Genomic DNA, 18,890 nt, shown 5'->3' on the forward strand with positions numbered 1-18,890 from the left:
TCTCTCTCTCTCTCTCTCTCTCTCTCTCTCTCCCCCTCTTTCAAAATAAGTAAATAAACAAAAAAAAAAAAATGAAGGTAAACATGCATTGTGGGAAAACAACAACCACTCTTTAAACACAGTGCCACACGACCTATGACTTACAACTTAGGATATTTCACATCCCCATCCTACTCCATCCACTGTAGTCCTTTCCTTTACTGCTACTTACATGGGTCCTTGTTTCTCTCTTTCCCACCCCATTTTCAGAATTTCCTACCTCTACCTTCTCTGTCTGATAGAATTCTCAGGATTAGAACTCTTCCGTTCCAGGGGCGCCTGGGTGGCGCAGTCGGTTAAGCGTCCGACTTCAGCCAGGTCACGATCTCGCGGTCCGTGAGTTCGAGCCCCGTGTCGGGCTCTGGGCTGATGGCTCAGAGCCTGGAGCCTGTTTCCGATTCTGTGTCTCCCTCTCTCTCTGCCCCTCCCCCGTTCATGCTCTGTCTCTCTCTGTCCCAAAAATAAATAAACCTTGAAAAAAAAAAAAAGAACTCTTCCGTTCCAAACTGTCTTGAAATGTAATGATTTCACTACATTTGTATTTGTATGGGATCTATGGTCATTAAGCCACAATTTGGGCTGCCACATCTGTGTCTATTTTGCTCCAAATACCTAATAATTGCTCTTTCCTTAAGATAGGTCTACATTAAAATAGGTCTTTCCCATAATTTTACAAGCTTTTAAATTATAAAATATTTTAAAGAATGTATTGATCATCTCAGTTATTATATACTCTTTTTTTTTCTTAATACCTTTTTTTTTAAGTAGACTCTAAGCCCAGCACAGAGCCCAGTATGGGGCTCAAACTCACAACACTGAGGTAAATACCTGAGCTGAGATCAAGAGTCAAATGCTTAACCAATGGAGACAGCCAGGTGCCCCTTAAAACTTTTTTTTTAAATTGAAGTATAACTGACATATATTATATTCAGTTGTACATTCTAATGATTCCATATTTGTATGCACTATGAAACGATCACCACTAAGTAAGTCTGTCATCATCTGTCAGCATAAAAGTCACAATCTTTTTCTCATGAGGAGAACTTTTGAGATTCATTCTTAGTGACTTTCAAATACACAATAAAATATTATTGACACTAGTCATGTTGTTCATTACATCCTCATGGCTATTTACTTTAAAACTGGAAGTTTGAACCTCTTCACCTCATTCACTCCCCAAAACTGCCAAGACCAATATCAAGGAGCTAATTGCTTATGTTTTCTTCTATAAGTTTTATGGTTTCAGGTCTTAGGTTGAAGTCTTTACTTCATTTTGAGTTAATTTTTTAATATGATGTAAGACATTGATTTAGTTTCATTCTTTTGCATAGGGCTGTCCAAATTTTTCCAGCACCCTTTATTAGAGAATGTCCTTTCCTTATTTTATATTCTTGACTACTTTATCACAAATAACTGACCATATATACATAAGCTTATTTCTGGGCTCTTTGTTCTTTTCCATTATTTGTGTGTCTATTTTTATGCCAATACCATACTGCCTTGATTATTATAGCTTTGCAATTTGATACATCCAGTTTTATTCTTTTTCTACAAGATTTCTTTGGCTATTCAGTGTCTTTTGTGTTTCCATATAAATTTTAGGGTTATTTGTTCTATTTCCATATAAAATCCATTGGAATTTGAGAGGGACTGCATTGATTCTGTGTTTCTTTGGGTACTATGGGCATTTTAACAATATTAATTCTTCCAGTACATGAGCAAGGATGGTTCAACATCCACGAATCAACCAATGTGTCTCAAATATTTCATTACTTAAGCAGCTCAATTTATTCTTAATTAACTGGAAGCCAGATGCTCAGTCAACAGTTTTCAAAGTATATATATATATATATATATATATATATATATATATATATATATATGTATATATATATATATATATTCCTGTGGAACTGCAAATCATAAACACGGCTCACCTCAAAACCAGGCAGTCCTAGAGAAGTCCCCTATGTGACAGTTGCAAAAATTGGAGCTCTATATGAGTGTGTAACTTCCTTCCTGGTCAGTACTAGTGAGCTGTAGTGAGGCCAAGGGAAAGCCCAAAGATGACACCCCCAACCTACATTCTCTGAGAGCACCTCAGAAGTCTCTAGATATGTGACAAACTTAAAGCATATCTTTCAGACTAAAGCTCCAGGACAAATAAAGAGGCATTTTCCACAGGAAGACTGTGGTATATTTCAGTCTGCTGTCTGTGCAGTGCCCTGTGGGGTGTATACTGACAAGGACTGCCTCTGGTTGTTTCACTTCCTTGGGTCCCAGACATATAAGCCCTGCCCCTTGCAACAAGAGGTGATAAGGGGCATCCCTTGTGTAGACTTCATATGCCCACTAGCTTTAGTGAGGCAGAGGGAGAATAGCTTTAGTGAGGCAGTAGGAGGATCCTGTGGCTGCATACACTTGCTGCGAAGGTAGAGGCAGAGTACAAAGACAGCACCTGCCAGTACCTCCATCCAGGCGAGAGTCTCAACAGGCCCCTGCTCCTCTGGGAGAAGCTTTAAGATTGGCAAATGATCTCTTTCAAATGCTGCTTTTGTGCTAGGTCCGAAGTAAATCTGAGTACAAATACTTTAAGAGCAGAAACTCAGTTCCCAATGGCCCTGTGAGTGAGATCCATTGGTTTTCAAAGCCAGACAGTTTGGGGGCTTGACTTTCTGGAAGAGTCCCAAGGCTGGGATGCCTGATGTGGGGCATAAACCCCTGGACCCTTAGGAAGAAGCTCCATATTTGTGAGACCCTCCTGATTATGGCTTGCTGCACCTGGGGTGAGGTTTTCTGTGAGACTATGCCTCTGCCTCTCCTAACCATCTTGATGTGACTCATCCTTTGTTGAGGAAATGCTGTTCAAATAGTTTTGAGATCTTTTCCAGAGATAACTGCTCCATATGTACCTAAAGATTTGGTATATCTGTAGGAGGAAGTGGGTTCAGGATTTTCCTATATCGCCATCTTTTTTAAAAAAATTTTTAATGTTTTCATTTATTTTTGAGACAGAGAGAGACAGAGCATGAGCAGGGGAGGGGCAGACAGAGAGGGAGACACAGAATCTGAAGCAGGCTCCAGGCTCTGAGCTGTCACCGCAGAGCCCGACGTGGGGCTCGAACTCACAGACTGTGAGATCATGACCTGAGCTGAAGTTGGATGCTTAACCGACTGAGCCACTCAGGCACCTGGTATGCCACCATCTTTTAACTGCCTCCATATCCCTTCTGTGATGGCAATAGTGCAGAAAGCAGACAGTCTTTCCCAGTCTAATTGGACAGAATTCCATAAACAGAACTCAGCTAAAAATAACCCATCATGAAATACATTATATTGATACTTATTCAGTGCTGAGAACTCTAGTCACATATTGGAAATACATTGGTAACAAGGTATACACAATCCTTCTTTTTAGGGTGTTAAATATTCTAAAAGGCATATAGGCATTACATAAAAAATACCCCAAAATATTTAAGTAACAATTTTAGTAGGGGATACAGAGAAATACAGGATATTCAAAAACTATAGATGATAAAGATATATTCCAGGGAGACAGCATTGGTCAATCTAATTTTTAATCCTACAACCCATATTCTAGTCACATTTCAATTACTTACAAGAGGTGAATTATGGCTAGTCAGTAGTATCAGAACATTTTATACTTTATACGCTTTAACTGTATTTATGTAACACAGAATGAATTGGAAGAAGCAAGTATGTGGTAAACTTTATCTGTATCCTGTCCAACTGGGTAAGTTAGCTCCATAACAAGTGTATTGAAACTAATGGGCAATTAGCAAATATTTCCTTTATTTCATGTAAACCTAGGAAAAATAGCAGGATAATTACTAAAATCCTTCTTTTAAGAGAAATAGTAATTCCCTACTTGGGAACCAATAGTATAATATATGTTAAATGAATATAATTTAAATAAAAAAATTGAAACCAACAAAAAATAAAATAAAAATGCAGATAAAAAAATTCCATACTTAGTATATCATATTTTTTCAGATTTCTGTATGACTTAGAAGTATTTCATAAACACATCAATTTATTCACTTTTTAAAGCTGAAGAATCACAAGCAGAAATTTTCAGTATACCTCATGTTACCATCTGCATTTTTAAGTGAAAATCTGAAACAATTTTAATATTGTATACCATGGCCCTGATTTATCCTTATTATTTATCTTATAATGTAAAACATACTAGTAAATACAAATTCTTGGTGACAAATATTTCTCTTTCTCTAAGTAAAATTTAGGATGGATTAACTAAATGATTTTCCTAAACATTCTATTACTTCCTCTATTAATGTTTTTTTATATGTAGAAAGATCTTTTAATTATGGTTTATATACAGCAAGAGTACAAAGTAGACCCATAATGAGGAAATGACAACCTTGCCAACAGAGCCTAAAATCTCCTAATACTAAGTTCCAAACTCCATTCTTTTTTTTTTTAATTATTTTTAATGTTTATTTATTTTTTAGAGAGAGACAGAGCTTGAGTGGGGGAGGGGCAGAGAGAGAGGAAGGCACAGAATCTGAAGCAGGCCCCAGGCTTTGAGCTGTTAGCACAGAGCCTGATGTGGGGCTCAAACTCACAAACCATGAGATCATGACCTGAGCTGAAGTCAGACACTTAACCAACTGAGCGACCCAGGCACCCCCAAACTCCATTCTTTACAGATCTCCTATTTTAAAGAAATGACAAAACACTATTCTTTCATGTTTTTTCTTTAAAAAGATATGTGATTTAAATTTATTGTTTAAGGAGATATTTTAGTTGCTACTTAGGCTAAATATCCATATATATCAGGTACATCACATATATATATATATATATATATGTATATATATATATATATACATATATATATATATATATATGTGCTAATTATACCAATAGCACAAACACACAATACATTTATAGACTCCATATGTATAGAAACCTGGATTTGTAAATAATAAATGTATTTGATAGAGAACTTACAGAATAGGCAGAATTTATTCTGTAGGTGTCTTTGTTTCTTCTTGTGGTTTTCAGTTGACCTATGAATACATAAGGAATAATTCAGACCAAGAAAATAAAAGGGTACAATAGCTTTGATTAATAGTAACACATATAGAGAGCCTCATTATAAATATATATGGTGATATTATCTCTGCTTGTACATTAGCCCAAATGAACTTTGGTATCCCTTTGGAAATAAGTAACACAAACTTTCTAGAAATACATTTTCAAAAACAAGACACATGAGAAATTACAGTAGCTATAATGTAAAGCAGTTTACTTAAAACATAACTGTATATATAACTCTAATGTATTTATAAATTTCAAATATTATATACATTATTTTACTAGTCTTTAAAGAGACATTAATAAGAAGGAAGAGATTTGTTCTTATCTATATAGCTAGTAAAGCAGTTGCTTCCTGAATAAAGATTTGTTCTTTTCCACTACCACGTTTTATAGAACAGTTTGAAAATACTCATGGTGCCATGCCAATTATGTAAAAATCTCTATAGAAGTAAATCACCCCATTAATTTATGTCATTAATGAAAGTAAATTATAAATAATGGCATACAGACATTTTATTTCTCTAATTCAGTGAGGTTTACTGAATACATACACACATCATCAACCTAATTTTTTAAAATTTTTTTTATGTTTATTTATTTTTGAGAGACAGAGAGACAGACTGCGAGCAGGAGAGGAGCAGAAAGAGAGGGAGACACAGAATCCGAAGCAGGCTCCAGGCTCTGAGCTATCAGCACAGAACCTGATGTGGGGCCTAAACTCATGAACTGTGAGATCACAACCTGAGCTGAAGTTGGATGTTTAACCCACTGAGCCACCCAGGTGCCCCATCAACAACCTAATTAAGATGAAGAACACTTCCATCGCTCCAGAGAATTCCTTCATGTGACCAATACCCCTTGGAAGTCGATGTTATTATTTCAGTCACCAGAAATCAGTTTTAAAATTTGTTACAAAATTTAATATAAATGAAACAATACATTGTATATTAATATGCATCTGATTTCTCTTAATAAACTAAGGTTTTTGAGACTAATCATTGTTTTTGCATATTTTGGTATGTTTCTTTTAAACTGTTGAGTAGGATTCCACCATATAAATCTAGAAAAAATTTATCTCCCCATTCGTTAGTTGATGGATATTTGGGTTGTTTCCACTTGTAGGTTATTAAAACCAACCTATAATGCATATTCGTTTAAGGTTTTATTAATTCTACTTAATTTGTCTTTAATTTTTTACTATATTATGCTTTTTAAGTTAGAAATTTAGAAAATGGATTTTTTAATGTTTTTAATTTATTTCTTCTTTTAAGTTTATTTATTTTGACAGAAAGACAGTGATCGTATGAGCAGGGCAAAGGCACAAAGGGTGAGGAGAGAGAGAGAATCTCAAGAATCCTGATAGCACAGAGCCTGACAGGAGGCTGGATCTCATGAACCATGAGATCATGAACTGGGCCAAAATCAGGAGTCAGTCAGAAGTTTCACCAACTTAGCCACCGAGTCACTCCCAATTTTTTTTTTTTAATAGAAGCACTTATACTAAGAAAATTCCTTTTAACACTGTTTTCACTACATCCCACAAAAAGAAATATACTGTATTATTATTATTCAGTTGAAAATAATGTCCCTTGTGGTATATATTTTAACCTAAGGGATATTAATATGTATGTGGCTTAAGTTTTCAAATACATGAATATCTTACTTTTTATTAATAATTACTAATTTTGTTCTGTTTGGTCACTGAATATGTACTCCATAAGATAGCATTTTTTTTTGAAATTTTTAGACTAACTTTATGGCCTACCTTATGGTTATTTTGTTGAAAATTCTATGTTTACCTTAAAAATATGTATTTTATTGTTGTTGGATGATGTGTTCTAAAAATGTCAATTAGGGCACTTGTAATGAGCACAGGGTGCTGTTGTAAAGTGTTGAATCACTATATTGTACATTTGAAACTAATATTACATTGTGTGTTAACTACACGGAATTTAAATAAAATCTTTTTTTTTTAAGGACATTTGTTTTTAGTGTTGTTGAAATCATCTAGTTCCTTACCAATTGTTCTGAATGTTCTATATGGCTACTTATGATATGCATGTTTTACCTATTAAAAATAACTTCCATATTTTGGAACTAGGATTGTACATATATCTTTTTCTCTTTTATGTTTTTGCCGTATCATTTTCCTAACTTTGATTTTGAGTACCACCTGCTTCATTTCTGATATTTGTTATTTGTGTTCTTTTCCTGATAAGCATGTCTAGATGTTGGTAATAATCTTCTGAAGGATACAACTATTCTATTCACTAATTTTCCTTATTTTCTCATTTTTATAGATTTTGCTTCTTTTTTTTAATTTTTTCTACTTTAAGTTTAATTTTTTTTAATTTAACTTTATTAAAAAGTATTTTAGAGCAATTTGGGATTCAGAGCAAAATTGAGAGAAAAGTACAGAAATTTTCCATGTATATAAGCATAGCCTCCCCAAGTACCAAATCCCCCACCAGAGTGGCACATCTCTTGCAAGTGATGAACTGACAATTGACACATCAAAATCAAAGTCCATACTTTATATAAGACTTTATTCTTGGTGTTGTACATTCTATGGGTTTGGACAAATGTGTATCATGTAGCCAACAAATAGTATCATAAGGAATAGTTTCACTGCCCTAAAAATCCTCTATGTTTCACTACTCATCCCTTTATTTCCCCCTTAACACTTGGCAACCACTGATCTTCTTACTCTTTCCATATTTTGCCTTTTCCAGAATGTCACTGAATCAAATCACGCAATCTGTAGTCTTTTCAAGATTGGCTTCTTCCACTAAGTAATATGCATTTAAGTTTATTCCATGTCTTTGCATGGCTTGATAACACATTTTTTTTACTGCTGAATAATATTCTATTGTTTGAATGAACCAGAGTCTAGTAATCCATTCACCTACCACAGAACATCTTGGTTGCTTACAAGTTTTTGCAATTATTATGTAAAAAAAATATGTTTATTTATTTTTGAGAGAGATAGAATGCGAGTGGGTTAGGGGCAGAGAGAGAGGGAGACACAGAATCTGAAGCAGGCTCCAGGCTCCAAGCTGTCAGCACAGAGCCTGACACGGGGCTTGCACTCACAAGCTGTGAGATCATGACCTGAGTTGAAGTCGGACGCTCGACCGACTGAGCCACCCAGGCGCCCTGAGTTTTTGCAATTATGAATAAAGATGCTACAAATATTTCTGTGCAGTTTTCTGTGTGGACATAGTTTTAAACTCTCTTGGGTAAATACTAAGAAACACAACTGCTGGTTTATGTTGTAAGAGTATATTTAGTTTTGTAAGGAACCACAAAACTGTCTTCAAATTAGCTATACCATTCTGCATTCCCAATAGCAATAAATGAGAATTGCTGTTGCTCAATATCGTGGCCAGCACTTAATGTTGTCACTTTTCTGTATTTTTGTCATTCTAACACGTAGAATACTTGATTATTGTTTGAATTTGTATTTCCCTGAAGACATATGATGTGGAACATCTTTTCATGTGTTTATCTGACATCTGTATGTCTTACCTGGTGAGGTGTCTCTATAGGTTTTGGACCATTTTTTAATCAGGCTGTTTGTTTCCTTACTGTTGAATTTTAAGACTTCTTTGTATATTTTGAATAACAACCTGTATCAGATATATATTTTACAAATGTTTTCTTTCAGTCTGTAGCTTGCCTTTATTCTCTTGATAATATCTTTTGCAGAGCAGAATTTTTAATTTTAATGAAGTCTAGCTTAATTCTTTATTTCATGGGTTGTGGCTTTGGCATCCTAATGTCATGATCTAACCCAATATCATCTAGATTTTCTTCTATATAATTTCTATGAGTTTTATAGTTTTTTGTTCCACATTTAGGTCCATGATGCATTTTTTAAAGATTTTATTTTTAAGGAATCTCTGCATCCAATATGGGGCTCAAAACTGCAACCCCATGATTAAGAGCTGCATGCTCCATTGACCAAGCCAGCCAGGCATCCAAGTCTACAATCCATGTTAATTTTTTATAAAGTGTGTAAGGCCCGTGTCTAAATCTTTTAAGCATATTCATGTTCAGTTGTTCTATCACTATTTGTTGAAAAGACTATCTGCTCCATTGTACTGCCTTTGCAACTTTTTCAAAGATTAGTAGACTATATTTCTCCCTCAATATTGTGTTGGCTATTCTGAGTCTTTGCCTCTCCACATCAACTTTAGAATCAGTTGCTCAATGTCTACAAAACAATTTTCTGGGATTCTAACTGGGATTGCATTGAATCTATACATCAATTTTTAATGCACTTATTGATATGATTTTTCTTTGTTTAGTCCATTGATATGATGGATTACATTAATTTCCAAATGTTGAATAAGCTTTGTATAACTGGAATAAATCCTTCCTAGTCAGGTGTATAATTTTCTCATAAATTATTGGATTCAATTTGGAAATAGTTGGTTCAGGATTTTTTTCACCTATGCTCATGAGACATTGATCTAGTTTTATAATGTTTTGTCTGATTTTAGTGTTAGGCTAATGCTGGCCTTGTAACTTGGCTTAGGGAGTATTCCTTTGATATATATCCTTTGAAAAAGATTGCAGAGAACTGGTATAAATTCTTCCTTAAACAGTTGATAGAATTCACCAGTGATCCTATCTGGGCCTGGTGCTTTCTGATTTGGAAGGGTGTTAGTTATTAACTATACTTATTTAATAGACATAATATAGTTAGATAATCCATTTCTTCTTGTGTGAGTTTAGCAGAATGTGTATTTCAGAGAATTAGTCCATTTCAACTAGGTTATGAAATAGCAAGAATAGAGTTGTTCATAGTATTCCTTTATTATGCTTTTCCCATCCATGAGTTCTATAGTGAACTTTTATTTCTGTTATTAGTGATTTGTATTCTCTCTTAGCCTGTCCAGAAGAATATCAATTTTATATTTTTCGAACAGCCAACTTTTGGTTTTGTTGATTTTCTCTATTGATTTTCAGGTTTCTATTTTATTGATTTCTGCTTTTATTCTTATTATTTCTTTTCTTCTTTGAATATAATTCACTCTCCTTTTTCTAGTGTCCTAAGGTAAAATCTCAGACAATTTTAGATATTTTAGATCTTTCTCTTCTTTAAATTTGCATACAATGCTATAAATTTCCCTCTACGCACTACTTTCACTGCATCCCACACATTTTGGCAAGTTGTGCTTTCATTTTCAGTAGTTCAGTGTGTGTGTGTGTGTGTGTGTGTGTGTGTGTGTGTGTGTGTGTGTAGAGAGAGAGAGAGAGAGAAATTACAGATTACTTTTTTAATTTTTTCAGAATTTTTAAAAATTTAAATCCAAGTTAGTTAACATATAGTATAATAATGATTTCAGGAAAAGAATCCAGTGATTCATCACTTACATATAACACTGCTCATCCCAACAAGTGCCCTCCTTAATGCCCATCACCCATTTAGCCCATCCCCCACCCAACATCCTACCAACAACCCTGTTTGTTCTCTGTATTTTAGAGTCTCTTATGGTTTGTCTCCCTCTCTGTTTGATCTTATTTTTGCTTCCCTTCCCCTCTGTTCATCTGCTTTTGTTTCTTAAATTCCACATATGAGTGAAGTCATATATTTGTCTTTCTCTGACTGATTTATTTTGCTTAGCATAATACACTCAAGTTCCATCCACATTGTTACAAATAGCAACATATATATAGGTATAGATAGACAGATACACACATATCACATCTTCTTTATCCATTCATCAGTCGAAGGACATTTGGGCTCTTTCCATATTTTGGCTTTTGTAGATAGTGTTGCTGTAAACATTGAGGTTCATGTGCCCCTTTGAATCAGCATTTTTATATCTTTTGTATAAATACCTAGTAATGCAATTACTGGGTTGCAGAGTAGTTCTATTTTTAACTTTTGAGGAACCTCCATACTGTTTGCCAGAAGGGCTACACCAGCTTGCATTCCCACCAACAATGCAAAAGAGATCCTCTTCTCTGCATCTTGCCAAAATTTGTTGTTGCCTGAGTTGTTAATGTTAGCCATTCTGACAGGTGTGAGGTAGTATTTGTGTGGTTTTAATATGTATTTCCCTGATGATAAGTGATGTTGAACATTTTTTCATGTGTCTGTTAGCCATCTGGATAAATTCTATGGAAAAGTGTCTATTCATGTCATCTACCCATTTCTTCACTGGATTATTTGTGTTTTGGGTTTTGAGTTTGATAAGTTCTTATAGACTCTGGATATTAACCCTTTATCAGATATGTCATTTGCAAATATCTTCTCCCATTTCATCAGTTGTCTTTTAGTTTTTCTGGTTGTTTCCTTCTCTGTGCAGAAGCTTTTTATTTTGATGAGGTCCCTGTAGTTCGTTTTTGCTTTTGTTTGTTGCCTCCAGAGACATGTCAAGTAAAACGTTGCTGCAGCCACGGTCAAAGAGGTTGTTCTCTGTTTTCTCCTCTAGGATTTTGATGGCTTCCTGTATTATGTTTAGGTATCTCATCCATTTTGAGTTTATTTTTGTGTATGGTGTAAGAAAGTGGTCCAGGTTCATTCTTCTGCAAGTTGCTGTCCAGGTTTCCCAACACAATTTACTAGAGACTGTATTTTTTCCACTGGATATTCTTTCCTGCTTTGTTAAAGATTAGTTGGCCATTTGTTTGGGTGATCCATTTTTGGGTTCTCTATTGTGTTCCATTGATCTATGTGTCTGTTTTTGTGCCAGTACCATACTGTCTTGATGATTATCACTTTGCAATCATACTTGAAGTCTGGAATTGTGATGCCTCCAGATTTGGTTTTCTTTTTCAACATTACTTTGCTCTTTGGGGTCTTTTTTGGTTCCATACAAATTTTAGAACTGTTCCTTCTGGCTCTGAAGAATGTTGGTGTTATTTTGATAGGGATTGCACTGAATACATAGATTGCTTTGGGTAGTATTGACATTTTTAACAATATTTGTTCTTTCATCCATGAACATGGACAGTATATTTTTCAATGTCTCATGAGATTTCTTCTTTTATGTTTACATAATTTAGAAGTTTGTCATCTAATCTCAATATAATTTGGGATGTTTCAAGTTATCTATCATTGATTACTAGTTTAATTGTGATCTGAGAGCAGGCATTGTATGATTTATATTCTTTTACATTTTTTAATGTATGTTTATGGGCCAGAAAGTCTATCTTGGTCTACGTTTTTGTGAGCTCTTCTTTATTTTATTTTATTTTATTTTATTTTATTTTATTTTATTTTATTTTATTTTATATTTATATTTATCTTTATTCACTCTTATTTATTATTATGTTACCCCTCTGTAACTCTGATAATTTTCTGTTTTGAAATTTGCTCTATTGAAATTCATATAGTTGCCCCTTTTATTAGTGTTAGCATGTTTCTCCATTCATTTATTTTATTATTTGTTATTTATTTTTATTTTTTTAAATTTATTTATTTTGAAAGAGAGAAGGCATGAGCAGGGGAGGGGCAGAGAGTGTGGGAGACAAAGAGAGAGAGAATCCCAAGCAGGCTCCATGCTGTCTGCACAGAGTCGGATGTGGGACTCTGAGCTGAAATTGAGAGTCAGACGTTTAACCGAATGAGCCACCTGGGTATTCCTCAATTCATTTACTTTAAATCTATGTGTATATTTATACTTAAAGTGAGTTCTTATAGATAAGATAGAGTTGGGTGTTATTTGATTCATTCTGATCATCTCTGTCTTTTTACATGGTGTATTTAGATCTCTGAAGTTCAAAGTTATTATTGTATATTTGGAGTAATATTTATCTACTGTCTTCTATTTGTTGCTCTTGTTCTTTGTTCCAAATTTTGTTTCACACAATTTTTCTGCATTTTTTTGGTTTTCACTGAATATTTTATACCATTCTATTTTCTCTTCCCTCTTAGTATATCGGTTATACATTTTTTTTAATGGTTGCTCTAGAGTTTGCTATATGCATTTACAATGAATCCGAGCCATCTTTCAGAAAACACTACACCACTTCATGTGCAGTCTGAGTACCTTATAATAACCAAATAATTCTAATTCTTCCCTCCTATCTCTTTTTTTTCTGGTATTTATTTCACTTATATATAATCATTTGTACACATATATACAGAAGTATACATAATCAAATATACTGATGCTATTTTAACTTGAACAAATTCTTACCTATTAGGTCAATTAAATTTTATTTTTACTTATTCCTTCCTCAGTGCTCTTTCTTTATATCAATTCACATCTGATTTATATTAATTTGCTTCTCTCTAAAAATTTCTTTTAATATTTCTTGCAAACCGAGTCTACTGGCAATAAATTCCTTAAATTTTTGTCTGAGAAAATCTTTCCATCCCTTCACTTTTGAAGCATAATTTCAGAGTAGTCACTCTTGCAGGTGACTATTTTTCCCCCCTTCATCTGCTTTATCTATCAGAGCTCTTAGCATAACAATCATAGCTGTTTTAAAATCCCAGTCTGATAACTCCAACATCCCTTCCATGTCTACATTTCTTTTTTTTTTTTTAATATGAAATTTATTGTCAAATTGGTTTCCATACAACACCCAGGGCTCATCCCAAAAGGTGCCCTCCTCAATACCCATCTGTCTCTTTAAACTATTTTACTTTTGTTTGTTTGTTTTGCCTGTTAGTACGTCTTGTAAATGCCTTGGTAGCCAGACATGATGTACTGGTTAAAAGAAACTACTATAAATAGGCCTTTAGTAATGTGGTGGAGGGTGTGGGGTAGACAGATGTTATAATCCTATAATTTTGGTTTCAGTCTTTTCATTAGTCTATGCCTCTGGACTGTGAGTTTTACAACTACTTCTGAGTTCCTCCACCCCCACTCCTCCTTTGGTGGTACTGGATCACTAGAGTGGTCTGGAGTTGGATGTTTCTTTTCTTCCAATGAATTAGGCTCTGAAAAAACCCAAGGAGATTAGTAACTGGCTGACTAGTTTCTCCTGAGGAATTTTTTATTAAGAAGAGCAGGGTGCTCTGGCATATTTCAAAATCACTCCTGTTTCCTTCCACCTGATGTAAACAGGAGGCTTTTTTTCTCTAACATAGGGATAACTTGTGTTATTATACTTCACATTATTGTGTTTCACAGAGAGTGCATTTTTCTTCCAAACTGAAGATTAGTAATAACCCTGTGTCAAGTCCATCAGTGCCATTTTTCCAAAATATTTGCTTATTTTATGCCTCTGTATCACAATTTGGTAATTCTCACAATATTTCAAGGTTTTTATTATTATATTGGTTATGGTGATCTGCAATCAGTGATTACAATTTTCCAAAAGCTCAGATAATAGTATTTTTAACAATAAAATATTTTTAAATTAAGGTAAGTACATTTTTTTAGATACAAAATTATTGCACACTTAATAGACTAGAGTACAGTGTAAACATGCATTTTATATGAACTGGGAAACCAAAAAGTTAATCTGACTTGTTACTTGTGATATGCACTCCATTAGAGTGGTCTTAAGCCAAACTTTCAGTATCTCTGAGGAATGCCAGTATTTATAGTGAGAAAATGGCTGAACTCTTGGAGGTAAAATTCACAAAGCACAGGGCCCCTCTATGACTGGAGTTTTTAACTCTCAGAGCTGTCCACACTGAGCCTCCAGAGATTTGTCAATTATAGTTCAGGTTTCCCACTGTCATGGGGTGTCTTGGTTCCTGCAGATGTTTCTCCACCAGGATGTTGTGATCCTCTGTATCCATTTGTCTGTTTCTCCATATAGGGGAGCATGGCTTCCCTGTGACTTCATTTCTCTTAAGAACCTAAGATTTGTTCACTTTTCAATTTGTTTAGCATTCTACTCATAAGAAGAGAGGGGCAGCTACATGCTGAACTGGAAAATCTGTCCCTTATTTAGTTTCTTGAAGTGGACACTAAAGGACAAACCATTTATTTGAACTATTTCTTTATTTCTACTATATGTCCTTCATGCTATATATATAAATATAAGTACTGGTGTAGCTGGATTCCACAATTTTCAAAATATTTTGTTTTTACTTTCTTTCAGTTTATTTCTCCTAATTTTTCTGTTGATTTCTTCTTTGACACATGGATTATTTGGAGTGTTTCTATTTTTCAAATAATTTGGCATTTTCCAGATATTTTTGTTATTGATTTCCAATTTACACTGCAGTCAGGTTACATTATGTACAAATGGCTTGAATCTTCTTGAATTACTTTATACCCCAGAATGTTGTTCTCCTTTGCAAAATGTTCTATGTGCTTTGTGAAACATATATGCGCTGTTGTTATTGAGTATAGTGTTCCTTAAGTATCAGTTAAGTCAAAGTATTTGTTTTATTCAAGTCTTCCATAACCTTACTGATTTTCTGTCAATTCTTTCAATCATTTATTGAGAAACATGTTGAAATCCCTGGCTGTGATTTACTTTGTCTATTTGTGTTTATAGGCTTTTCAGATATTGCTATATATATATTAGTATATTGTAAATGTTTTATTATATGCAAAAATGTTTACTATTTTTCTGTTATCCTGATGAATTGACACACTTATCATTAAAAATCATTGTGATAATGTTCTTTATTATGAAAATTATTTTGCCTGATATTCATATACCCACTACCAGTCACTTGTCATTAGCATGGTATACTTCTTTGCTTATTTAAAGTGTTTTTCACTGATGAATGGCTAGATATGAGGCTGCTTTGTTAATATATACAGTTTGAATTAATCCTTCTCTAAATATTTTGTAAGTATATTCAGTTTCAAACCTGCCACCAAAACTAGTTAATAGCATTCATTGTGCATAAAGTTTTTCCTAAGTGAATAAAATTGCACATCTGCAAAAAAAATAAATTGTTTTTATTGTAGGCTGCATATAATTGGCATTGCTTTTATATACAATCTGATAATCACTGCTTTCAATTTGCATTGTGAGATGATTTATACTTATGTGATTACTTATATGCTTGGGTTTAAATTTATACTACGCCTATTATTACAATACATTATTTCACATGTGTGAAAGAATTCTACATTTGTATTTTTTAAATTCTTTTTTTAATATTTATTTATTTAATTTTTTAATTTTTTATTTTTTTTTACGTTTATTTATTTTTGAGACAGAGAGAGACAGAGCATGAATAGGGGAGGGTCAGAGAGAGAGGGAGACACAGAATCTGAAACAGGTTCCAAGCTCTGAGCGGTCAGCACAGAGCCCGACGCAGGACTTGAACTCACAGACCACGAGATCATGATCTGAGCTGAAGTCGGACGCTTAACCGACTGAGCCACCCAGGCACCCTTAATGTTTATTTTTGAGAGAGAGAGAGAGAGACAGAGCATGAGCAGGGGGAGGGACAAAGAGACAGATACAGAATCCGAAGCATGGTCCAGGCTCTGAGCTGTCAGCACAGAGCCTGGTGCGGGGCTTGAACTTACAAGCCGTGAGATCAAGACCTGTGCTGAAGTCAAAATCTTAACTGACTGAGCCACCCAGGCATACCCCAAACTCTACCTTTGTAATTAAGGTTCAATTAACCAGCTCACTTTGAATTAATCAAAGCAAACTCCTCCTGGGTAGGCCTGACCTAATCAAATGGATTCTTTTAAAAGGCAGTCTAGAGATCAGAGAAAAACTCTCCTGCTAGCTTTGAAAAAGCAAGTTTGCCATGAGTTCCATAGTTGCAAAGAAATTTATTCTTATAACCACCACATGATCTTGAAAGAGGACCTTGGACCTCAGATGAGAATGTAGTCCTGATTAACACCTTGAATGCAGCCTGTGGAACCCTGTACAGAGAACTCATCAAAAACAAGCCTGGACTGGTAACCCAGGGAAATTTGGTAACAGAGTGAAATAATAGGTATAAATTGTTTAAAGACACTAGGTTTGTGGTAATTTATGTGGCAAGTGAAACTAATACATGATTATAAAACTGTTCTGGCACTTACAGGTTAATTTAGGGTTTATAGTGCACATTGTTCACTTATCACAATTTACTAATAAATATAAATTCAAGTTTTATTTATCAAAAAATAATATATAGAAAGAACATGATAACAGTATATTTTGGATTTCTTCCTTTATGACCTGTGTGCTATTGCTGTCACACATTTTCCTTCTACATGAGTCCCCCATGGTACAGTTTCATTTTTTCCACTTTAGACAGTTAATTACCATTTTAAAGGATTTAAGTGATAATTTTAAAAATATTTATTTTATTTTTTTTAATGTTTATTTATTTTTGAGAGAGAAAGAGAGTGCAAGCCGGGGAGGGTCAGAGAGAGAGGGAGACACAAGATCTGAAGCAGGGCTCCAGGCTCAGTGTCTGTATAGAGCCCGATGCGGGGCTCAAACACACGAACCATGAGATAATGACCTGAGATGAAGTCGGAGGCTTAACTGAGTGGGCCACCCAGGTGCCCCAGTAATTTTAAAAATCTTTGCATTTATCCATAAAGTTACTGTTTCTGGTGTTCGTCATTCCTTTATTTTGAACCAGATTTCCATCTGGTACCATGTTCCTTCTACTTAAATAACTTCTTTTAGCATTCCTTGTAGTGCAGTTCTGCTGGGATGATATATGCTTTTAGCTCTGTGTCTGAAAAAGATCTTTGTTTCACTTTCATATTTGAAATACATTTTTTTTCTGGATAAAGAATTCTAAGCAGACAGATTTCTTTCTTTTTTTTCCTTTTACTACTTTAAAATTATTTTCCACTATGTTTTTGCTTGTATTGTTTCTAATGAGTGATCTGCTTTCAGTCTTATCTGGTTTTTTTTTTCTGTATATAACACGTCTTTTTCCTCTGGATGCGTTTACAATTTCCTACATTTTACTGTTGTTGAGCAATTTTATTGTGATGTGCCTTGGTGTGGTTTTCTTTATGTTTCCTGTGCTTGGGCTTAATTAGCTTCTTGATGAGTGAGTTAGAAGTACTGTGACACATTCTAACTATGCATTATAAATTCACACTCTGAATCAATGTGTTCATGCACTAATATCAAGTTTAAAAGTAAAACCATCCAGAATGTCTCAGAGATTATAATGATATAATATTGAATTTGATGGATATTGAATTTCATGTGATTTGAATGACTCAGTGTTTATTATTTTTAAAGAACTGCTTAAATTCACAATTATAAAAGGAAAATGTGGATTATGTACATAAATGTTGAGATTGAAAATAGTATTATAGGTTACTGAACATTTTATTTAATTATCACTGTGTGCCTTGTGGCATTACCAGTAAAGCAAAGTCTCTTTAAATTATCTAGTCATGTACATTCACTGGGAATTTGGGGGAAGGGCCCTTTTGGGTGTAGTACTCTATTAATATGTTGTGATGGTCTTTTTTTTAAAGTTTTTTTCAATGTTTATTTATTTTTGAGAGACAGAGAAAGAGAGACACAGAACATAAGAAAGGGGTTGGGGGTGGGGAGCAGAGAGAGGGAGACACAGAATCTGAAGCAGGCTCCAGGCTCTGAGCTGTCAGCACAGAGCCCTATGCAGGGCTCAAACCCACAAACCCAGAGACCATGACCTGAGCTGAAGTCAGAGGCTTGAATGACTGACCAACCCAGGCGCCCCTAATATGTTGATAGTCTTAATGAGCCTCAAAGACAACATCTATTATTACTATTTAAATCCTAGTATACACTTTCTGTTTTATGGCAACATAATGAAATCATACAATAAAATGCTTCAAGAAACTTTCAAAACTGGTAGCACTTTATGGTCTGGCAGAGGCTAACCCAACACTCTTAAATAGCATGTTCCTGGCAGCTGC

The 18,890-nt window shown here is 34.4% G+C and overlaps 1 long non-coding RNA gene across 1 annotated transcript in view; it reads right to left on the bottom strand.

Moving 5' to 3' along the window:
* LOC123379016 overlaps positions 1-18,890 on the bottom strand; it is a 64,199-nt gene that overhangs the window by 13,204 nt on the left and 32,105 nt on the right. Inside the window, exon 4 of the long non-coding RNA XR_006582911.1 lies at positions 5,035-5,093. This is a non-coding gene — a long non-coding RNA (uncharacterized LOC123379016). The remainder of the gene's footprint in view (positions 1-5,034; positions 5,094-18,890) is intronic.

Source organism: Felis catus, chromosome A1 (genome assembly GCF_018350175.1).
Source record: "Felis catus isolate Fca126 chromosome A1, F.catus_Fca126_mat1.0, whole genome shotgun sequence".
Lineage (NCBI taxonomy): Eukaryota > Metazoa > Chordata > Mammalia > Carnivora > Felidae > Felis > Felis catus.